Source organism: Acartia tonsa, chromosome 4, assembly GCF_053477335.1.
Source record: "Acartia tonsa isolate MP-2025a chromosome 4, ASM5347733v1, whole genome shotgun sequence".
In the NCBI taxonomy this organism is placed as follows: Eukaryota; Metazoa; Arthropoda; class Copepoda; order Calanoida; family Acartiidae; genus Acartia; species Acartia tonsa.
Genome location: NC_137263.1, coordinates 45,178,857 through 45,199,193, shown reverse-complemented (window position 1 = coordinate 45,199,193; position 20,337 = coordinate 45,178,857). Strand labels below are relative to the sequence as shown.

At 32.0% G+C, this 20,337-nt stretch overlaps 1 protein-coding gene across 4 annotated transcripts in view; it reads left to right on the top strand.

Annotated features, from left to right (window-relative positions):
• Window positions 1-440: 440 nt before the first annotated feature.
• dop (microtubule-associated serine/threonine (MAST) protein kinase dop) overlaps window positions 441-20,337 on the top strand; it is a 256,094-nt gene continuing 236,197 nt past the window's right edge. For all 4 annotated transcript variants that reach the window (XM_080158449.1, XM_080158448.1, XM_080158447.1 and 1 more), the window contains exon 1: window positions 441-520. The gene's annotated coding sequence lies outside the window, so the exon portion shown is untranslated. The remainder of the gene's footprint in view (window positions 521-20,337) is intronic.

Genomic DNA, 20,337 nt, shown 5'->3' with positions numbered 1-20,337 from the left:
TTTCAAAAAGATGTAAAAAAAGCCCAAAAAAGCTCTTACCTCTGCTCGAAATGAGGTTTGCTGTCTGTTATAGAAGATAGACAACTTAACAGATTAAGTCGGCTGTTATTACAAACGTATTTATAAAATTTCTAATGATCATTTTACAACCAAAATAAATATCCTCTTTGAAGAAGAGATCGTGGTTATAAATTTTTGGGAGGCAATTTGCAGTCCTATGCCACATCCCCCACTCCCTACTGTTAGAAATTTTGTTTTGATGTGTTTAATATTTTTATTTCTGCACTCGCAAACTTACTTGATCCATAATACTTTACTATTGAACGAAAACAATTTATGTTATGGAAAGGGATTTTTTTGTAATCCAATGAAGCTGCTCTTTGATTAACTTTTTACATGGGTCTTAAACGGCTGCGCCCGTAGCTCATAGAGAAATTTAGATTAGCAGAAAATTAATAGTTAAAATCTGTTTCAGATCTGAAGAAATTTTTCAACAATATGGAAAGAATTAAAACCTTAGGTAGGAAATTTTTTACATGCATAGTGTATTCTAGACACCATGGAAACTGTCCCAATTTTGTATAACTTTTGCGGAACATGTTCCAGTTACGTCATATTTTTCTTTCCCGAAAAAGAGAAGGGGGGAAGAAAATCTCTTCAAAAGAGATGGGGAAAACCCCCTTTTCTCCCATCTCTTTTTTCTTCCCCCCTTCCCTTTTTTTTCTTTCCCCCCTCCCTTTTTCGGGAAAGAAAAATATGACGTAACTGGAACATGTTCCGCAAAAGTTATACAAAATTGGGACAGTTTCCATGGTGTCTGTATTCTATAAACCTTGGCTTCCCACACACTTCTTCAATATCCCTGTCTGTTAAAGATATGAAAAGTTTTATATTTGACGTCATAAAAATATATCTACTAAATCCATCTCTTTTTTTGGGTTTCCTTTACCACTTCTCCTCTCATCCTTCCTTTTATATGAATTTTTATGACGTCACACATGCCACTTTCCGTATCTCGCTGTATGTTTGTCTGTTTGCTTATAAACTGTCTCTTTGTATATATGACTGTCTGTATATCTGTCTGTTTGTTTGTCTGTATTTCTTTCTTTATATTTGTCTGTAGGTCAGCCATGGCCACTTTTTAATACTATATAGTAGGGTGGGTCGATTTTGGACATTTTTTTTCTGAGGCCAAAGCGGGGATCTGCACTCAATTTATATAGATATAATACACCTCTGGATGATTTAAAATTTATCCTAAGTCTTAAAACCGCTGACGACCAGACATTCAATTGTATAGCTATTTGTAAATGGGAGTCAAAAATTTATTGAATCAGAACTATGGCTTCATGGTGCTCCCTGGAAATGCCTTGAGGAGCTGAGTCAGGAACTTTTGTCCGTTTCAAAAAATCTCGTTCCTAGCCTGAGAAAATCTAAAAAACCTCTATAAATTGGACAATTCTCAATAAACCTTAAAATTTTTTGGTTTTTTAGTGATTTCTAAGGCTAGGAACGAGATATTTTGAAACGGACAAAAGTTCCTGATTCAGCTCCTCAAGGCCTTTCCAGGGAGCACCATGAAGCCATAGTTCTGATTCAAAAAAAAAATTTGAATGTCGTCTTTGCATACTAATAAGTAATGAATTATATTTTTAAGTGGTCGTGTTCTAAAACTCAATTTTTTAAAATTCTTTTTCGGTCAGAAATGTTTTTAAGGTTAATTTTATCTGTTGCATATCCCCGCTTTGTCTAATTCCGATATGAACCCACCCTACTATATAGTCGATATAAATCAATGATACAGGCAATATATTTTAGGCTAAAACTTATACTTCAAGTGAAATAATGTAAAAATAAAATATCTAATTTAACAGAAAGTTGAGTAACTTGGTGTTTCAAGCTATCCTCGTATACATGGACTTTTAACTAAAGGTTGAGTAAGGATGAAATAATGATCAGAGAGAGAGGTGATAATGGGATGTTTATTATACTAGTCCCCAAACTTTTATAGTAACGTTTTCTTATTCGTTGGCTTTGCAACTTGGTGACCTTAGTGAATTTTGATTGGTTTATTCATTAAGTTGATTGTTCAAATCTTTCAACCACTAATTGATATCTAATTGAATTTATCGGCCATTGGGTTATCTCTTTAGATTTCCTGACATCTTATGCTAAAACCTGTCAATTTACCAACCATTAAACAGAGATATAATTCTCGCTTCTACCTAAAGGATTAACCTAATTTGCACCTTTAACTTGTGCAATTCGGGTTAATTCCCTCTATCTATCTATCTACCTGTCTGTCTGTCTATCTATATAGTTATATTTGTGTCTGTCTGTTAGTTTGTATATAAATATGTCGACCTAATTATGTATTATATTATTTCTCGTATTCATTCGAAACCGGTGGATAGGAACCGGTTCTCATCCATACGAAAAAACTATGTCTAGCATCGTATTATATCCGGCTTTCTACGAATATAAAAATGTACAATCATAAGATTAAAACCAGTTTTTTTAGCCGGTGCCTTCGGCACCTCGGGGCTATAAAAACTTTTTTTAATCTCATAATTGTACATTCTATATCCGCGGAAAGCCGTTTATAATACGATGCGAGAAATAACTATTATTGCATTATCTTTATCTTATTTATGTTAATTCCCTCTACCTATATTAATATGTATATCTATCTATCTTTATTTAATCTTGTGCAATTAGAATTATTCTCTTTTTTTATCTATCTGTCTTTCTGTTTGTCTATCTATCCTGTTATATCCATCTATCCATCAAATTAGGGGTCTGTTATTGGGTATGACTGTCTGTCCCTTACATCAGTGTATTAATCCAGAGAGAGATGGGAAAATGGCTGTTCATTGCACTAGTCCCCAAAGTCTTAACGTTTTCTAATTCGTTGGCTAAACAACTTAAGGGAATTTTAGTTAATTTTGATTGGTTGGTTAGTTAAGTTGAGCGTTCAAACGTTTCAACCACAAATTGTAATCTTAAGAAGGGGTAATTTTGTGTATAATGATTGGGGAAATACATCAATTTATCGGCCATTGTCCTCTCCCTTTAGATGACAGGTATTAATCTGTTTCACTATGTTACTGTCTGTATCCTTCTATAAACCTAATTAGCACCAGTAATATAAATGCAATTCGGATTAAATTACCTCCAGCGTTAATTTCTAACTGTCGATCTATTCTAATTTTATACTTTTCCATTTTTAGTGCTTTACTTCAAAGTACCTATAGAGTACTGACCCCCCCCCCCCCCCCACCCTCCTTATTTATAAAATAAAATGAAAATATGGGTGGTGTAGTTTTTTTCTTCTATACCTAATATTTCGGGGGCTACAGAGTACCTAATTTAACCTAACCTTACCTGACATAAAGCAATAAAAAAACAATAAACTTATCACCTCCCTTAATTTAAATTTATTTTACAAATGTTGAAGGGGGGGGGGACTTTTAAAAACTTTTTGTTCAGACCCGTTGCGCTGATTTGAAGCTTCTCTGAAAATTGTGGAACACATGGATATTATGATATTCCTACTTATTTATCTACCATTCTTGTTATATTTTCCAAATTCCTGGCTTTTTGCATTTAATTTGCATTTACTAGTTGTTTATTTACTCTATTAGTAGTGAATATACTTTATAATTCGCTTTGGCTGGACGTTAGTCCGTAACGCTCTAAGGAAATAGAAATGAAAAAATAGAATGAATTTTACAACTTACTTGGTCCATCGAACTGTCGGTCAAGCTGCAGAAAACATATTTTTATGAAAAAGTTTTGTGATTTTCATTTATCATATCTTGTGTTTATGTCCCCTATTGTTAATATTGCTTTTTTTAAGAAAATGCATAAAATTTTCCCTTCTTCCAACAATTAAAAAAATTAAATTTTATTTTGTTTGTATTCCGTTTAGGTTGAATAAAGTTTTAAATTTTCTACATAGTATATTGTAGCTAAATGACTAGGAGATGGATAGATATTAAATAATTTTATGTTAACATTATTATCCAATAAATTTTTCATGTAAAACTTTGGTGATTATGTTAAAACAACACTTTTTAAAGGCATTGGCTCGATAATATGTCAGTTTTGACCATTTCTCATTCATTATTATTTTATAAGTTGACATAAACGAATTAACTTAAAAGTCAATTGAGATAGGCATATATGCTGAGATTGTATCAACGTAGTGTCACCAATTATAACATTTTACTTAGAAGTTAATCATCAAGACATTTATCATTTAATCATTATGACAGTGTGCCGGAGCCGTATAATTTTGATGCGGCTCCGGCTCCGGCTCCGGCTCCGCGGAGCCGTATTTTGAAATACGGCTCCCGGCTCCGGCTCCGGCTCCAGCTCCGGCTCCGGCTCCTACCTTAAAATTAATATATCAATTTTTTTTCATTATTGAATTTGATGAAATAAAATAAATAATATAAAATATTTTGCTTTTATTTGATTAAAGCTATATAAAAGTAGAAGGATGTGTGTCTATTTGTTAAGTAACAATAGTTTTTCAGTTTATTATATGGAAATAGACCGTTGCCAAATTATAATATTACTTTAAAAAATCATTTTTAGCTAGTCCGGAGCCGGAGCCGTTTTTAACGAAAAATACGGCTCCGGATCCGGCTCCGGCTCCACCAAAAATGTTGCTGCTCCCGGCTCCCGGCTCCGGCTCCGGCTCCGGCTCCAGAACACTGCATTATGAGTTTTTATTTATCAACCAACGGATAATTTGTTAAAATTAAAGGATAAACTACTGTGTATTGGACAACTATAAACAACAAGTTTAAATAAGCTTTTTTAATCACTCTATGATAATACACAAAGATTACATAATATTTATAATAAAACTTGTAGAAAATATATCCATGTGACTGTTTAAGTTAGGTTAAGGGCATACTTACAGCAAGCACACTCTTATACTTAGTTTTTATACATTATACTAAATTAACAGGATGTTTGAGAGACAGACAGACAGACAAACAGACAGAGAGATAGACAGAGAGAGACAGAGAGTGACAGAGAGTGACAGAGAGTGACAGAGAGTGACAGAGAGAGACAGAGAGAGACAGAGAGAGACAGAGAGTGACAGAGAGTTACAGAGAGAGACAGAGAGTGACAGAGAGAGAAAGAGACAGACAGACAGACAGAGAGAGGGGTTGCAAGAGACGATTTTGCATTAGAGACGAAAATACAGACGAACAGACTTTCAATTATAAAGTAACTTTGCTGCTTTAAATAAAATGAATGAGTGTACCTTTAAATGTTGGTATGCAAACAAAGTTTACCTACACTTACCCTTCAAAGTAAAATTGCATACAAGATGAAATAACCATTAACCCAGGCAGGCTAGTGGCGCCCCAATTCTTAAAAATAATACTTTTTTGGTGAAGGTTACTCTACCCTCTTAAGAGAAATTGCTTCTGAAATAATGCAACTCCCCAATTTTTTTTGTACTTTTATAACGTCACATGGCTGATTTTTGAGACACTTTGTCCCGCTACAATTTTTTTCTTTATTTTTTCTAAATAACACCTAACACCCCTCCCCATCTTTCAAAAACCAATAGGAACTTCTAGGGGCGTATCAGCTAGAATTATCTGAAATAGTAAAATTTATTTGTTTGTCCATTCAGATCTTGCAAACCGCTGAACCGATTGATATGTCCATTGTTGATCCCGGGATGTTTTTAGTATTATTAAGATTCTAATTTAATGATAACAAAAATTAACTTTTTTTCATCATGTGTTGGTTGGGGCTTTTTTACCTTATTTTAAAAGCGGTCGCTTAGATTCTCTATCTTTACATTAAAGGCGTATTAAAAAAGTTTTTTTCATAAATTAATTTGGGTTATTTTTAGATTAATGATTTAATTAATAAATTTAAGAATAGTTATTTCTCGCATCGTATTATAAACGGCTTTAAGCGGATATAGAATGTACAATTATAAGATTAAAACCATTTTTTTAGCCCCGAGGTGCCGAAGGCTAAAAAAACTGGTTTTAATCTTATGATTGTACATTTTTATATTCGTAGAGAGCTGGATATAATACGATGCTAGATATAGTTTTTTGGTATGGATGAGAACCGGTTCCTATCCACCGGATTCGAATGAATACGAGAAAAAAAGATAAATTACCCTTTCAAAGTATTTTTTACTAGCGGAGTAACTCTATAGTTAACTTTGTCTGTCTTTAAGTCAGTCTATGACAATATAGGAGATGGTGATATAGACGGATGAAATATATTTATGAAGATTCCTATGACATATGATGCATATTTAGTCTATACATAGTTTTGTCCGTCTGTCTGTTGTTCATGCTTAAAAATCTATAAATCTTATTGTTAAAGGTTAAGTGATTTTCTATTTTTGCACATTCTTCCTCTTTCTATCTTATAAGAACTAAACATCTGTTTACAAATCACTTTTTCCGTTTGTCCATTCTATGATTTTTGTTCTTTGCTACTTATAGATGTTGTCATCCTTGTTTATAGTGCTCCCAATTAGCTGCCAAAACATGAAAACAAAATAAAAAGCTGCGTCTCCTGGATTACGAACTTCAACTGGTTTTCCATTTTTTTATCAAAAAAACATTCATCTGAGCAGTTTTTATTTTAACAATAAGCAGTCGCAGCAAGCAACTTCATTAGAGACGACTACCGACCAACTTACTTATATAGAGGCTTCACTACTAAAATTGATTCACAGTTAAATTTGGATATCAACCTTTTTTTGTGTATAAATTTTCTATAATTAGTTTGGAGTGTCAATTTTGATAGTATGCAGATTTTAAATTTAAATTCAACAAAATTTGATTTTTTGAGACAGAGAATGTTTTCATCTGATAAAAGTAGTTGGATGACTTTCTGTATGTGTGTTTTCTGGCGTTTCGTATTATAGGCAACTTTCTACGGATAGTAAAAAAAAATCATTTGGCCAATTCCAGTTTTATTGGATATAAGGGGTCGACGTCCTAGATTAATATAAAAAAGGGATTAATTCTAAGATTGTGTTTTGTTATATTTGTAAAATTCTCAGTAATACGAGAAAATATTTAGATTTTTGAGTGTGGCTCAGACCTGGTTCTAATCCAGGATAAAATAAAATTGATTTTGAGCCAAACTGGATTATATAATACTAGCGGCTAGTATAAATATAAACATTCCTAGGACATATAGGAGTCTTGAAAGTAAAGGAGTGTCAAATCGGTTCAGCGGTTAGAGAGATCCTTTGCTACAGATAGACACAAAGACAGACATCTTTGAAAACTTTTTCCCTGTCCATTATTCACAGAAAGAAAATACACGGGCAGTATCTTTTCAATCTCTAGTGACGCACCAATTCTACTTATTTAGCTAGGGTATGTCACCTAAGGTTTAAGCAGGGAGGTAGGGGCAAATAGAATACATTGGTATCCAAAGTTGTATAACCTATTCAATGGCTCAACTTTTGATTGTTTAAACTAGTAGTATCCAAACTTTTTTAACACGAATTGCAATATACAACGCTGCTACACTACTTTTGTTTATCATCAGTGTGGATGTATAGCAATTTATCCATTGTCCATTGTTTTATCTCTGAAGATCCCTTGGTTTAAGTCTCCTCTAGGTTCATAATGAAATGATAAATTGGAGTGGGGGGGGGGGGGGCTTTTGTAAGGTCTTAATAGCAATTTCGTGGATACTATCAAAAATCATCAAATTTATAAATATCTAGAAAACGTGTATTTTTTGTAAAAAGTGTATACATGTAAATTAATTATTAACCCTATTAACAAGGATATATGGATAAGTCAATTAAATATTGAAAATACAGGTTTCCTCTGATTTCTCGTATCGTATTACAGACAGTTTTCAACGAAAATAAATGAAGAAAAATTTTAGGCCATTTTTCTGCACTATTTTCACCCTTTAAATAGAGAGTGCCTAGATGCAAAGGACGCAACCGATATTATACAAACAAAGCCAACTGTATAGCAACTTCGTTGATAAAATCCATTAAGTATGACGAAAAAGACTGAGTAATAATTTTGGTTTAGAAAATCCAGCGATTAAGGAATAAGACAACAAATAATAAATACCATTTCTGCAAATATTAATGTTTAAAAATTATGGAAAGTTTTAAAAATTAGGGGTAGAAATGGCGTTCTATTAAATTAACCGGCATTGACCGGAGATTTTAAAACCTTGATGACTCATTCATAGATGAGTTCTAACGCAAATTCATAATAATCTACAGGATGTTAGAGGTTAAGAAAATGGTCGATAAACTTATGTACAGTGCAATGATAAACAAAAATTACCACATATGTTGATAAAATTATTAGAAGAAAAGTTGTGACTATACTATTTTCTACCAACCAATCAATATTTAAGAAAATTTTCTTTTGTTTTTGAGGGCAACGAATGAGAAAACGTGTTTTTGAATACATTGGGCACCAGTCAAGTGTCATCTCCTCCCTGGTTTAAACGCCGTTTTACTCAGTATTTAGATAATCTTAATTTCAATGAGTTATAAAAGACTAGTGGCTATGCCCTAGCTTCTAGGGATGGCAATAAATATCAGAAAAAAATCTGAAATGTCAAATTCGGACCTGCAATTTCCTAAATCTGAAGCTTCAGACAAAAAACCTTAATACTTCATATTATAATTATTTTAATGGTTATTTGTCCTTGTACATTTTCCGTCTTCATTATTTTCTGTCACCCAGTTTTAAATATATGCGGGGGCGTTTATTTGTTCTTAAGAATCTGAGTATTAGCAAAATAAGTGTTGGTACCTTACAACCACAGAAAAGGTAGACAACAATTAAACAACAAAAGAAGGATGACAACATTAATGATAAATGAATAGTTTATGAAACAACAATTTTCCACAAATATTAAAATGAGAATAATAAATTAGCTTAGAAAACTGGCTTTAATCTTATGTTTTTTTATTTTATATCCACGGAAAGCTGTCTATAATACGCTGCTATAAATAAATATTATGCATTTTTGTACCAATACATTTTAGAAAACTGTTCTAAAGAATTATTATTACTCATAATTTGACTCGATTCATCTAGCGTAGCAACTCTAAATTAATGTCTATACTTGCAGAAAAGTGAAGGTTTAGTGTAGATCAGTTACAGGAGAATGGAAGGGAAGGGGAAGAGCATGGATAGGGAAGGGTAAGATCATAAATAGGGAAGAGAATGAGCACGCATAGGAAAGGGAAAGAGCATGGATAGTAAAAGAGAATAGCATGAGAAATGACTTGACTTTAAACAGCTTTGCTTAAATTTCTCGTATGATGACAATGATATATTAAAGGAAGAAAAGTAAACACAATTTCTTTTAATCTTTTATTTGTTCTTTCACTTAACTGATAGATCCTCGCCTCTAGCTTAAAGTGTAAACCACCCATCCGCTATGTTTTAGGGATATGTTGAATAGGTTAAAGAAGATCCATTAATGAGCAGGGATCTAAAAGGATAAGACAATGGCAGAAAAATGAACTTACATCCCTAATGAGGATACACAAAGTTCCCCCTTCTGTAAATTACAATCAGTGGTTGAAACGTTTGTACAATCAACTTAAAAAAACTAACAAATTATAATTTAATGACAAGTCCCCAAATTTTTAAGTCAACCAATAAGAAAACGTTATAATAAAACTTTGGGGACTAGTGTAATTAACAGCCCAATGTTTTATCCCTTTCTGAGTCTTGTGACAATTAATTTAAATTATGAGCTACAACATTTAAATTTTTAGATTCTTCTATAGCAGCCGAGTAAAATCATATTCTCTCCATAATAATATAGACAGATATACAAATCGATCTATAGAGAAGTTTCGAGTAAAGGAGTACCCCTATAATTCACAAAACGTTTCATCAGTCTTTATTTGAAAAAAGTAAATGCATTTTTTAAGAATTCCTTAGTTCTGTATAAATTGGGTAAAATGTAATTTTGCAATACCGCTGCAATTTTTAAGAAACAAGTATGTAGCTGTATTGTACTACATATAAAAATCCACAAATTTGCTTTTTAAGCAAAATTATAAGTTATCAAACAAAGATATCAGTTTTGTTTATGACAGATTTTAAATAATCTTTAAAAAAAAATTGTTTAGGTGGGTTGTGAATTACCCAAAAAGTGGGCTATTTTCCTTTTGTCATATCTTTCTTAAATTGCATAAAACTGGACCTATATCAAGCTTTTCCGGCTAATCTTAACTTCTAAGTGTAGATGTTTATGAGATCGTATTGTATAAATAATTTTAAGGCATAAGACAATGGATGATAAAACAATATTACAAATTATGATAAACAAAATTACCCATTCTGTGGATCTGAATTAATGAAAAGTTTGGAAAAATTGAGATTTGAACAACCCGATCAAGAATCAATAAAAAAAGTCACAACAGTTTTAAACTTTGGATAAAAGTTCGATTTACAGTACAGTGTTCCTTCTTTCAGCTATGTTGACAAAATCTTGGAAACTATGCAATGTTGCATAATTTCAAATGTTTGCAAATATTTTTTCACGAAAACTTTGTCTTGATCCTTTTAGGGCAGGGATAGATATTAGCTATCCTTAAAAACATGTCTAAATTTACAATCAGAGCCATCAGATACATAGAATGTATATATTGTCAGTCAGACAAACAGACAGACATAATCATACACCCCTTGTCAATAACCCCCTTAAAATTGAAATTTGGAAGGTAACCCTTCCCCACATTTTCACCACAACAAGATCCACCCCCCCTCCCCCCGGCAAAACTCTGTGCACTCAAATAAACTCATCTTTTGGTAGATAAACCTTTGTAAATAAAAATCAATCTAATATGTTTTCTTTTATTGTAGGTAAGTCTAATAATGCTCAGGAATAAGGTATGGCCAACAAGCGAAAAAAATATAAAATGATAATTAGGGGGCAGATTTAAAGGTCGTCAAGTCTATTAAGTTTTGCCCCCCCAACGACAGCTGAAAATCACGTATAGGTTTCGTGATTTTTTCTGAATTAATTTTGTTGTTGGTATCAGCTGAATAACACTGTATTACAAATGCGCCAGCAGAAGTTAATATCACCATTAAAAAAAACCTTTAGTCTGCAGAAATAGTAAAAAGAAAAAAAAACGCATTTTGTTACGGGAGCCATTTACAATTTTCATAATCAGTTTGGAAAGACAGAAAAAGGTCGCATAATTAAAGAGTTGTTTGTCTATTGCGTGGTTTAAGTGCGATTGTATGTTTTCTGTTATCTTTATTCCAATAAAATTCCCTCTCTAGAACCTTGAAACTTTGCTTATAATCTAAGATTTAAAGATACATCATACAAATAGGATATTCTAGATTTTATCCAATTTTAATTTAAATTATTTGGTAAGTTGGTTCAAAGGAAAATATAAAGATAAAAACACTAAATTCTGATAAACAAATTCACCCCTTTCGCTAAATAAATTATTGGAAGAAAAGTTAGGATACTGCTAATTTGTATCAACTAATCAAGATTTAAAAAGTACCAAAAGCACCATCCCTCCTTGATCATACTCCATTACAATATCTCTGTACCTCTCCAGCTGATTGCTCCAAATTTGGATTACAGACACCTAGTGTACCGAGAGAGTACATTAAAGAGTACAAGAGCAAATACCAATAAAATATTGCTTCTAATGATTGTTTTATTTTTAAATCTCTTTACGTATATTTTAGAAGATAAAATTTGTAAAACTCTTGAAAACCCCAAATGGTACTTAATGCTTCTGTACAAAATCAGGCCCTAAATTAGCCTAAATCATCCAAGTTTTGGATTTTAATTTTCAGCCAATTCTAGACTTGAATCAACTTCTTGAACGTATCCGAGCCATACTGCAAATTAACCTCCTTTAATTTATCCCTCTAAAGATAACCATAAGAATAAATGTATAAGTATAGATGTATAACCCAGACAACTCCATTGATCCAGTGTTGGGAACCATTTACGTCTGCTTTCTGTCCTTTTGTAGCGACTTGTGGTTATATTCCCAACGCTATTGGCTAATATTCAAAGACCCAGTTGAAAGTCGGCACTGGGTCTATAGGGTAGGGACATATAGTTATTTAACCACTTCCATCTTTATATTTTTTACTTTAATAGTATAAGTATATCCTAATAATGATTGGTACTTGTTAGGGGAACTTTGTATGTTTTTCAGATAAGATTCGTATTAATTCTATTGTTTATGAGTTGAGAAGCTTATTGCTCCCTCCCACCCTAAAAAAGGAGATATAAAGAGAGGTTAGAGAAAAAGAAAGAAAAAAAAACAAGATATTTTTAAGCTAGAGAATGTTACGTGATATACCTTCATACACTTTTATTTAAGAATAGCCACTCTACTAAACACAATATTTGCTGCGTCGTAGGAACATCTATATTTTATTTGAGAAGATGAAGGAGGTATAAAGTAGGGCAAACTAATTTTTTAAACTAATAAAATTAATTACAAGAAAATTTAGTTTACACTTTGTTTGTACTTTATACATCTATATTTCATATCAGTGATATCGCCCCTAGAGGGAAGGGGGTGGCTGGTTGGGAGTTGTCTGCCATCTACTTTAAAACTGTTTATGGTTTAGGGGTAAATAGGCAATGAGCATTTGATTTTAGGATCTGGCTACATCTTAAGTGGGGCATAGTGTATATTTTGATTAATTCTCAAAAAAAATGAAATTGTCAAAAACAAGTTAAATTTAGCATTGAATTATAATAGTAGAATGTACACACAATCGTAATCAAATAATTGTTATATTATAATAATTGAAATTTTTGTTATACAACTGTTTTGTTAAAGTCAAGATGTCATTTTCAAACTTTCAAAAGTAGGGCCTGCATCAAATAGTTCATACTGTTTTTGTGTCTTTTTTTAAAGATTGTATGTTTACGTTTTTAAAACTATGCTTGTTTTTTTCTTATTTTATTTTGTTATGAAATAGTAAATATTTGTAAAAAAAAAAGAGTGAAGATTGATATAAACAAAAAAAACTCAGAATAGACAGATTGTTTATTATTTATCAGAGGCCTATCTTTAAATGAAACTAAATTTATGAAAGGGATTAATTACAGATTATTTTTCTAAAGATCTTCCATTACGTTTAAAATAAATATTCGAAGAATGTAAATAATTTTAAACACGATCAATCTTTCATAGGCGTTAAAACTTTGGGTACTTTTAAGTTTTATTAAATCAATTGGGATGTCCATCAATTTATCTATATTGTCTTATAGGCTTTAAAACTTGATTATTTAAGGTTTTACAGAGATATTCTCCAATTATTAATTCAAAAACTAGCTTCTGATTAAACATCTATAAACAAGTAATTTAATCTTAACAGTGTTTAATTTAAATTAATTTTTGTACATAAATACTTTCCCGCCCCCCAAAGAAAATTTGCCCTAAAACATAAAACGTGATAAAGGTTTTATAAGAGTCCCAAATGTTTTGGGCCAACTAAATAGAAAACGTGTTTATAATACTTTGGGTACTAGTATAATTTAAAGTCCAATGTCCCTTCCCTAGTTTCTACTCTGCTAAAAAGTATTACCAAGAGTAGAATTGGTGTGTGTGTGTGTGTGTGAGTATGTAATATTTAATGTATTAAAGTAGTAAAGGGAGCTAGGGTAAAACTCAGGGATAAAGCGATAACTAGTTACGAATATTCTGTCTCTCTGTATAAGATATTACTTACTAACCACTGGACCGATTGGGATCTTTTTAACAGGGAATCTTTCAATATGGCGTTTGATAGTTTTTAACTTTTAAGTCTAATTGTAGTGGATTCTACCTTTTCATTTACTCTTACTATTTCTACCATGCGCCTGATATAGCAGCAGTACAATTATTTTTCACGTCTCTCGAATGACAGAGAGTTGTTGGGACTCGAACCCGACACCTTGCTGACAGGAAGCCGACGACACTACGAATTTCCTTAACCCTTTATGACTGGTATGAAAAACACATCTAGAAGGATTTATGGGGGTTATAGAAAAGGCAGTATACTGAATAATTGATTACAATATGGGGTGAAAGGGATGGGCAACCCAAGAAAATTTATATTTTCGTTTGTAATCATTGGGGATTAGAATAGTTTTACGTGGTAATTGAAGTACTTGAAGTGTTACTTATATAGAATTCTCGTTAATTTTTAGTATTAACGGTAGTTTTCCTTAACCCTTACAGATCGGGGGGGGGGAGGTCATGTTGACCTCCCCCCCCTCTATTTTTTCAATGTCATTTTTTTTGTAGGTAAGATAGAGAGTTGTGACTTCATGACTTTTTAAGTTTAGTAATTATACGTCGGCAAAAGTTGATTTTATTAGGATATCTGGTCTGTGTCGGTCGTGGTGTCCGGTCAAAGTCGGTTGGTTAGCACCAAAATTAAAAAAAAAATTCTAAATAAATCTTAATTTCTACATTATGACTTTGTATATAAGGTAGAAACCTAAAATTTTTTTGGTGAATGAGAAAAGTGGTGTTATGACCGTTTGACCGCACCCTGACCGACTTTATGACCGAATTTTGTCCGGCTTTTACTACAGACATATATCATGAATATCGTGGCTTCTATTACAGCTAGAACCCTATAAATTTTTTTGGTAAATCCTTGAGCAATAATTAACAGATAAAAATATTAATTGGCGCCGCCAACCTCCGTTTTACCGCCGTAACCGCCGAAAAAGGCGGTTTCCGTTATTTGCCGTTTTTTGGCGATGATCAGAATAAGTAATTTTTTTGTTATGAAAAATAAAAGTTCGTTCTAAAATTTGGTCATCCTAGCTGCAAAATTGGCCGCTCTACAGCTGTTTTAAAATTTAGCGGCTGGCCGCTAAAAAGCGGCTAAGGAGCGGCCTGATCGCTATGACTAGAAAAAGTAATTTTCTCTAAAAATACACATGAACCACCAGAAAAAATTTACGTCCTTATCTGTAACAGAAGCCGAGATAGAGGGGGGGGTCAATATGACCCCCCCCCCCCCCCGATCTATTAAGGTGGGAATAGGGGCCCGATCTGTAAGGGTTAAATGGCCTTCGAGCAAAGAACTCCCCACCACCTTGTTTTTTAAAAAATTGGAAGTAAAGGGGAGGGTATTGTTCGTGTGTTACAGTTTTACCTCCGGTTTGGTTATATTAGGAACAGGGCTGTCCCGCATGGTTAGGGCGCCGAAGGTATAGGCTTCTTAGAGGTCAGCCATAAAGCAAAAAAACTTCCCCCCCTCTTCTTATTTTCATTTTGTTTTTAAAATAATGAGGAGGGGTTCTTCTGCTGACTATGCGCATTGGGAAAAACACTAATTTATCTTCTGTTTTATGTTTAGGTTTAGCACAAATTCAAGAAATTCCTTAGGGAATAATTTGTTGAGGTTTAAAAATAAACGCGGGAAAGAAATATTTTTTTCCAATTTCCCATCCCTTTTATCCGTGATTGGAATACAGTGGTCAATCCAACATTTTCTAAAATTGTATCATGCAGCTAATTTTACTCTGGTTAGTCTGAATAATTTGTATCTTAAAAATCAAAATTATCACACATTAGTATTAGAAGAAAGAAAGAAATTGTCTTATGCAAAACCATATGTACTAAAGTTACTGGGTTTTTCTAGCGGTTTTAATTATTATTAAATAAATAAACAACAGAGGTGGATTCTTAAAAAAAAATGCCCCACTTAATCCACCAAAAATACATAAAAAATCTACAAAAAATAAACAAAATCATAGAAGGGTTATTAACATAGGATTTTATTTAATTTTTTTTAGATCTTTTATGTGAATTTGGAGGATTTTTCACGAAAACAATTTTGCCCCACTAAGCGATTAGTGGGGCGAATTTTTTTAAAGATTCCACCTCTGTTCTATGATATACAATTCAGGGATAAGACAATGGATGATGTATCAATTTACGCATATCTTAAAATATACAAAATTGCCCCATAAACTGTTGGTTGAATCTTCTAAGACTGCTAGTTTTTGTACTAGCAAATCAAGATTCTAAAAATAAGCCAACAAAAGAAAGAACATGTCTAATGTTTATAAAACTTATGGATAACTTTACAAAGTGTCTAAAAAATCAGCCATATGACGTCATACAAATGAGGGATTATCTTCTCTTTTTTAGGGGCTTTCTTTCCCACTTCTCCTCTCATCTCCCTCATTTTTATGACGTCACATGGCTGAATTTTAGACATATTTTAGTTATCCATAAAGTTGCAACTTATAGAATTAGTAGAATCTAAAGTCTGATATCCCTTATCTCCCTGATGATATTAATACATATAGTATGTATGTTTTCATTATATTTTATACTATATGCTGAATTTTAATAATATTAACAAAGGTGTGCAACTACTTACAGTACTTCCCATTTCCGTCTCTACCGCCATAAAACAACTACTTTATTTTTAGTGATCTTAAGAGATATTAATAGACGATAAATTTATATATAGCCAAAATTATTATTATTACACCTTCTTTAGATTTAAATTATTTATTGTATCACTATTCATTTAAAAAAGTTTCATATCTTTACTGTTGATATTGCTGCACTACTTATGAAAATAATTGTCTTTGTTTTATTTAATATCAAGGAGTGAGGGGACATTGGGCGGGAAATTACACTGGTACCCAAAGTTTATCACTAGTCTTAAACTAAATCTAATTCGTTGGCACAAAAGCTTTGGTTTCAACAAACTATTAGTGTCCAATCTTTTGAAATAAAATATTTCAATCTTCAGAAGGGGTATTTTGATTTATCATATTCATCATTGGGAATGTTTATCATCTTATCCCTTAAGATCCCTGATTTATACATTTGAACCATAGCCCACCATATGTTGATTTCATTTAAATTTTTTTTGTAGCGAAGCTACTCTGAAATACACAATGTCTGTCAGTCTATTTGTCTGGCAGTAATTTTAGGAATACGTAATTAAAGATGGTCGGCTTATTTTTGGTGATTATTTCTTTATGCTATCGACTGCAGAGGCAAACAGATGGGTGGTGTAGGGGTATTATCCATCCCCTACACCCCTTTACCTCCCCCATTGACCTGGGTATACGCCCCTCCTGAAATACCCACATAATTTAGCCAAGTGGACGATAAATTGATGTACATCCCCAGTGATAATAAAGAATCCCCCCCCCCCTTGGTGTATCATTATGATAAATTTGAATTTATTATTTAAAACTTTATTAGTTTAAACCAGCTAATTAACCTTGCCTAACTTCGTCCATTTGTTTCCTTGTTTCTTATAAATTCAGTAATTTTTAATATTTATGAGTTTCGCTCTTTATGGATTTTGTCAATGTCATCCTTGTTTATATTAAAATCCACACCTTTCAAATATGAATCTATTTTTATGAATATTTTGCATATATTTTACTACATTCTATTTTATTAAAAGTAAACTCTTTGCTCTGTTTTTTTATTGTCCTTTTGTCGGTGTGTATCTACCTTCGCGTATTTATAGCATCATCTTTAGAAATAACCAGCGAATGTGCATGACGTAACACATTGCGAGTCTGCTCGTTGTCTGGAAGGTAATATGTTCGAATCTCTTCCCAACACCGTGTGATAACTAAAGACGTTCAAAAGTGTTCCTATACCTGTTGTCAAATGTACGACATATAAAATTAGAGTTGGTGGAATGACTTGGCCTATGACAGGCGAAACTCCTTACAATGCACAGCTAGGTCTTTAATTTTTATTTTTATCATAATATAGTTATATAGATCATAGATAGCTAAGCTTCCCCAAACATTAATTTGATTTCATGAACTGCTGAGTTTCTTTCTAAAATTTTGAGAGAAAAGAACACATTTATGAATGAAAATTAGCATGTTTTTTATTGGATTTTTAATTAAAACTTTTTGAAAGTTGATCTTCGATATGTTGAAATCAGGTTAAAATGCACTTTTAAAATTAGATTTATTCCTTAATTATTCTCAATAATTAAACATTTTATCTATATAAATTCATAAATATAATTTGGGCTAAATCTTAAAGAAAGTTTTCATCCTTACTTATATTGTAGGGATTCCTGCATAAATTAGGCATATGCTGAAAAGATCCAGTAGAAATGCTGACCTTGATAATAAAATGGACGATAAATTAGATTTGGGAGATTTGGATTGGAGTGATTATAAGTAAACCGATTGTCATATATCTTGCATCAGGCTATAGGGTATTATTGCTCTATGCATTAGACTTATAGAGTAGCGTTGCTCCATAAACATGGTATTAGAGTTATGGAGTAGTGTTGCTCCTTAAACAAGGTATTAGAGTTATGGAGTAGTGTTGCTCCATAACAATGCATTAGACTTATAGAGTAGCGTTGCTCCATAAACATGGTATTAGAGTTATGGAGCAGTGTTGCTCCATAAACAAGGTATTAGAGTTATAGAGTAGCGTTGCTCCATAAACATGGTATTAGAGTTATAGAGTAGCGTTGCTCCATAAACATGGTATTAGAGTTATGGAGTAGTGTTGCTCCTTAAACAAGGTATTAGACTTACAGTGTAGCGTTGATCCATATACATGGTATTAGAGTTATAGAGTAGCGTTGCTCCATAAACAATGTATTAGAGTTATGGTGTAGTGTTACTCTATACAGTCTAGTGTGGCCCAAATTAAGGTCTAAATCGCTTTTCAATGTGCGGAATGTAAAAATAAGTTATGTATTGTTTGTAGATTTTAGCCCTATAATTGATTTTAGGAAAAAATCTATCGCTATCTCGTCAAATGCATATTTATTTTCACCTTTACTTCCCCAAATTAAGAATGCCTTACACCAGATATAAAGCAAAACATCAAATTTTCTGTCTGTTTGTTTACAAACATTGAAATAAAATATTAAAATCACCAGGAATAAACATATCAAGAAAGAAAGTATGTATAAAAAATTATTTTGTACAATTACAATAATTTGGGAAAGCTAATTCATACTGCAAAATTATTGAAGAAAAATAATTAAAGATAAGCCTTACTCTTTATTCCTGGTTTAATAAAAAACAATCAAATTATTTTTTGCAATATTAATTTTTTTATTAGTATGCTTTTTTTAAAAGTTGAATATGAGAATAAGTATATTGCATATTTCTTACCTTCATTTAATTTTTTATTTTAGTAAATTGTCTCTTTATTGGCGACAATGTCTGTTGAGCCATGAAATTTATTAAAACACTTTTTCCTATTTTATGTCTTTAAAATGTATATTTTTTAAAGTTTTTCATCATTTCTCTTCTCATAAGACTAATAGCTACTGTTTTAGTTCAATTTCTTACACAAATTATCAATTTAAATAAAACAATGTTTTTAGACGTTTTTTCGGAATTATTCGGCAGGAATGGCGGTTTTGCCTACTTTTTATAATTGCTTCATATTTAAACTCTTGTTACATTATTTTAGGTTGGCAGTTCTTTAATCATTTCTTGTTAAAATCATGAAAATATGAAGTTTTTGATAAAAAGCTTAAGATTGAAATTTCGAGATCAATTTTCATTGTAGAGAGGTCTAGTTTTCACTTAAAGGTCTACATTTGAGCCGGTAACAACTTCAAGGTAACCGCAAATTGATATGGTAAAGATTTAAAAATTCATGTTTTTTTGGGCCAGTCTACTATACACAATGTATTAGACTGTAGAATAACGCTTCTCTTAGCGTTGCTCCAAAACAAGGGCCATACTGACCATAAGAAGTGCAGCACTCGGGCTAGCAAACAAATACATTTTAATCTTTCAAATAATTTTAGAAAAACCTAAAATTATCCTTACTTGCATGAATGCCTGATAAACTGATAAAACGGATGGACGTATAGATATATCCTAGCTGTAAAGTATCTGCGCTAATAAAAAAGTTGAGTAACAATTCAATATAAAAATGTCTATTGAGATATTGATTTTAATCTTATAGAACATTTAATAACATCCCTTTTATTGCGTTGGGAATCAAAAATATTCCCAACAATCCCTTTTTATTTTTTTAATTTTCTACTTGTTTTTTTATACCCCTTTGGGAATCTTTTTGTCCTAATTAACCTAACAAAAACTAAAATATGTATTTAAAAAACCTTGAATTTAAAATAAGAGAAGAGGGGAGGGTGGTTTGTGGGGTCCGCTTGTAATTCTAGGGATATTGCTGACATTTTTTACGATGGTAAGAATTGAACATTTGAAATAAGCTATCAAGAACATATTTCTGGAGTAGTTGCATCTCTAAAAGAATTTTCCCAATAGAAACTATTAAAAACGTTTTTAGAAGTTTAGGAAAATGAAAATCGATTAGTTAAGTGT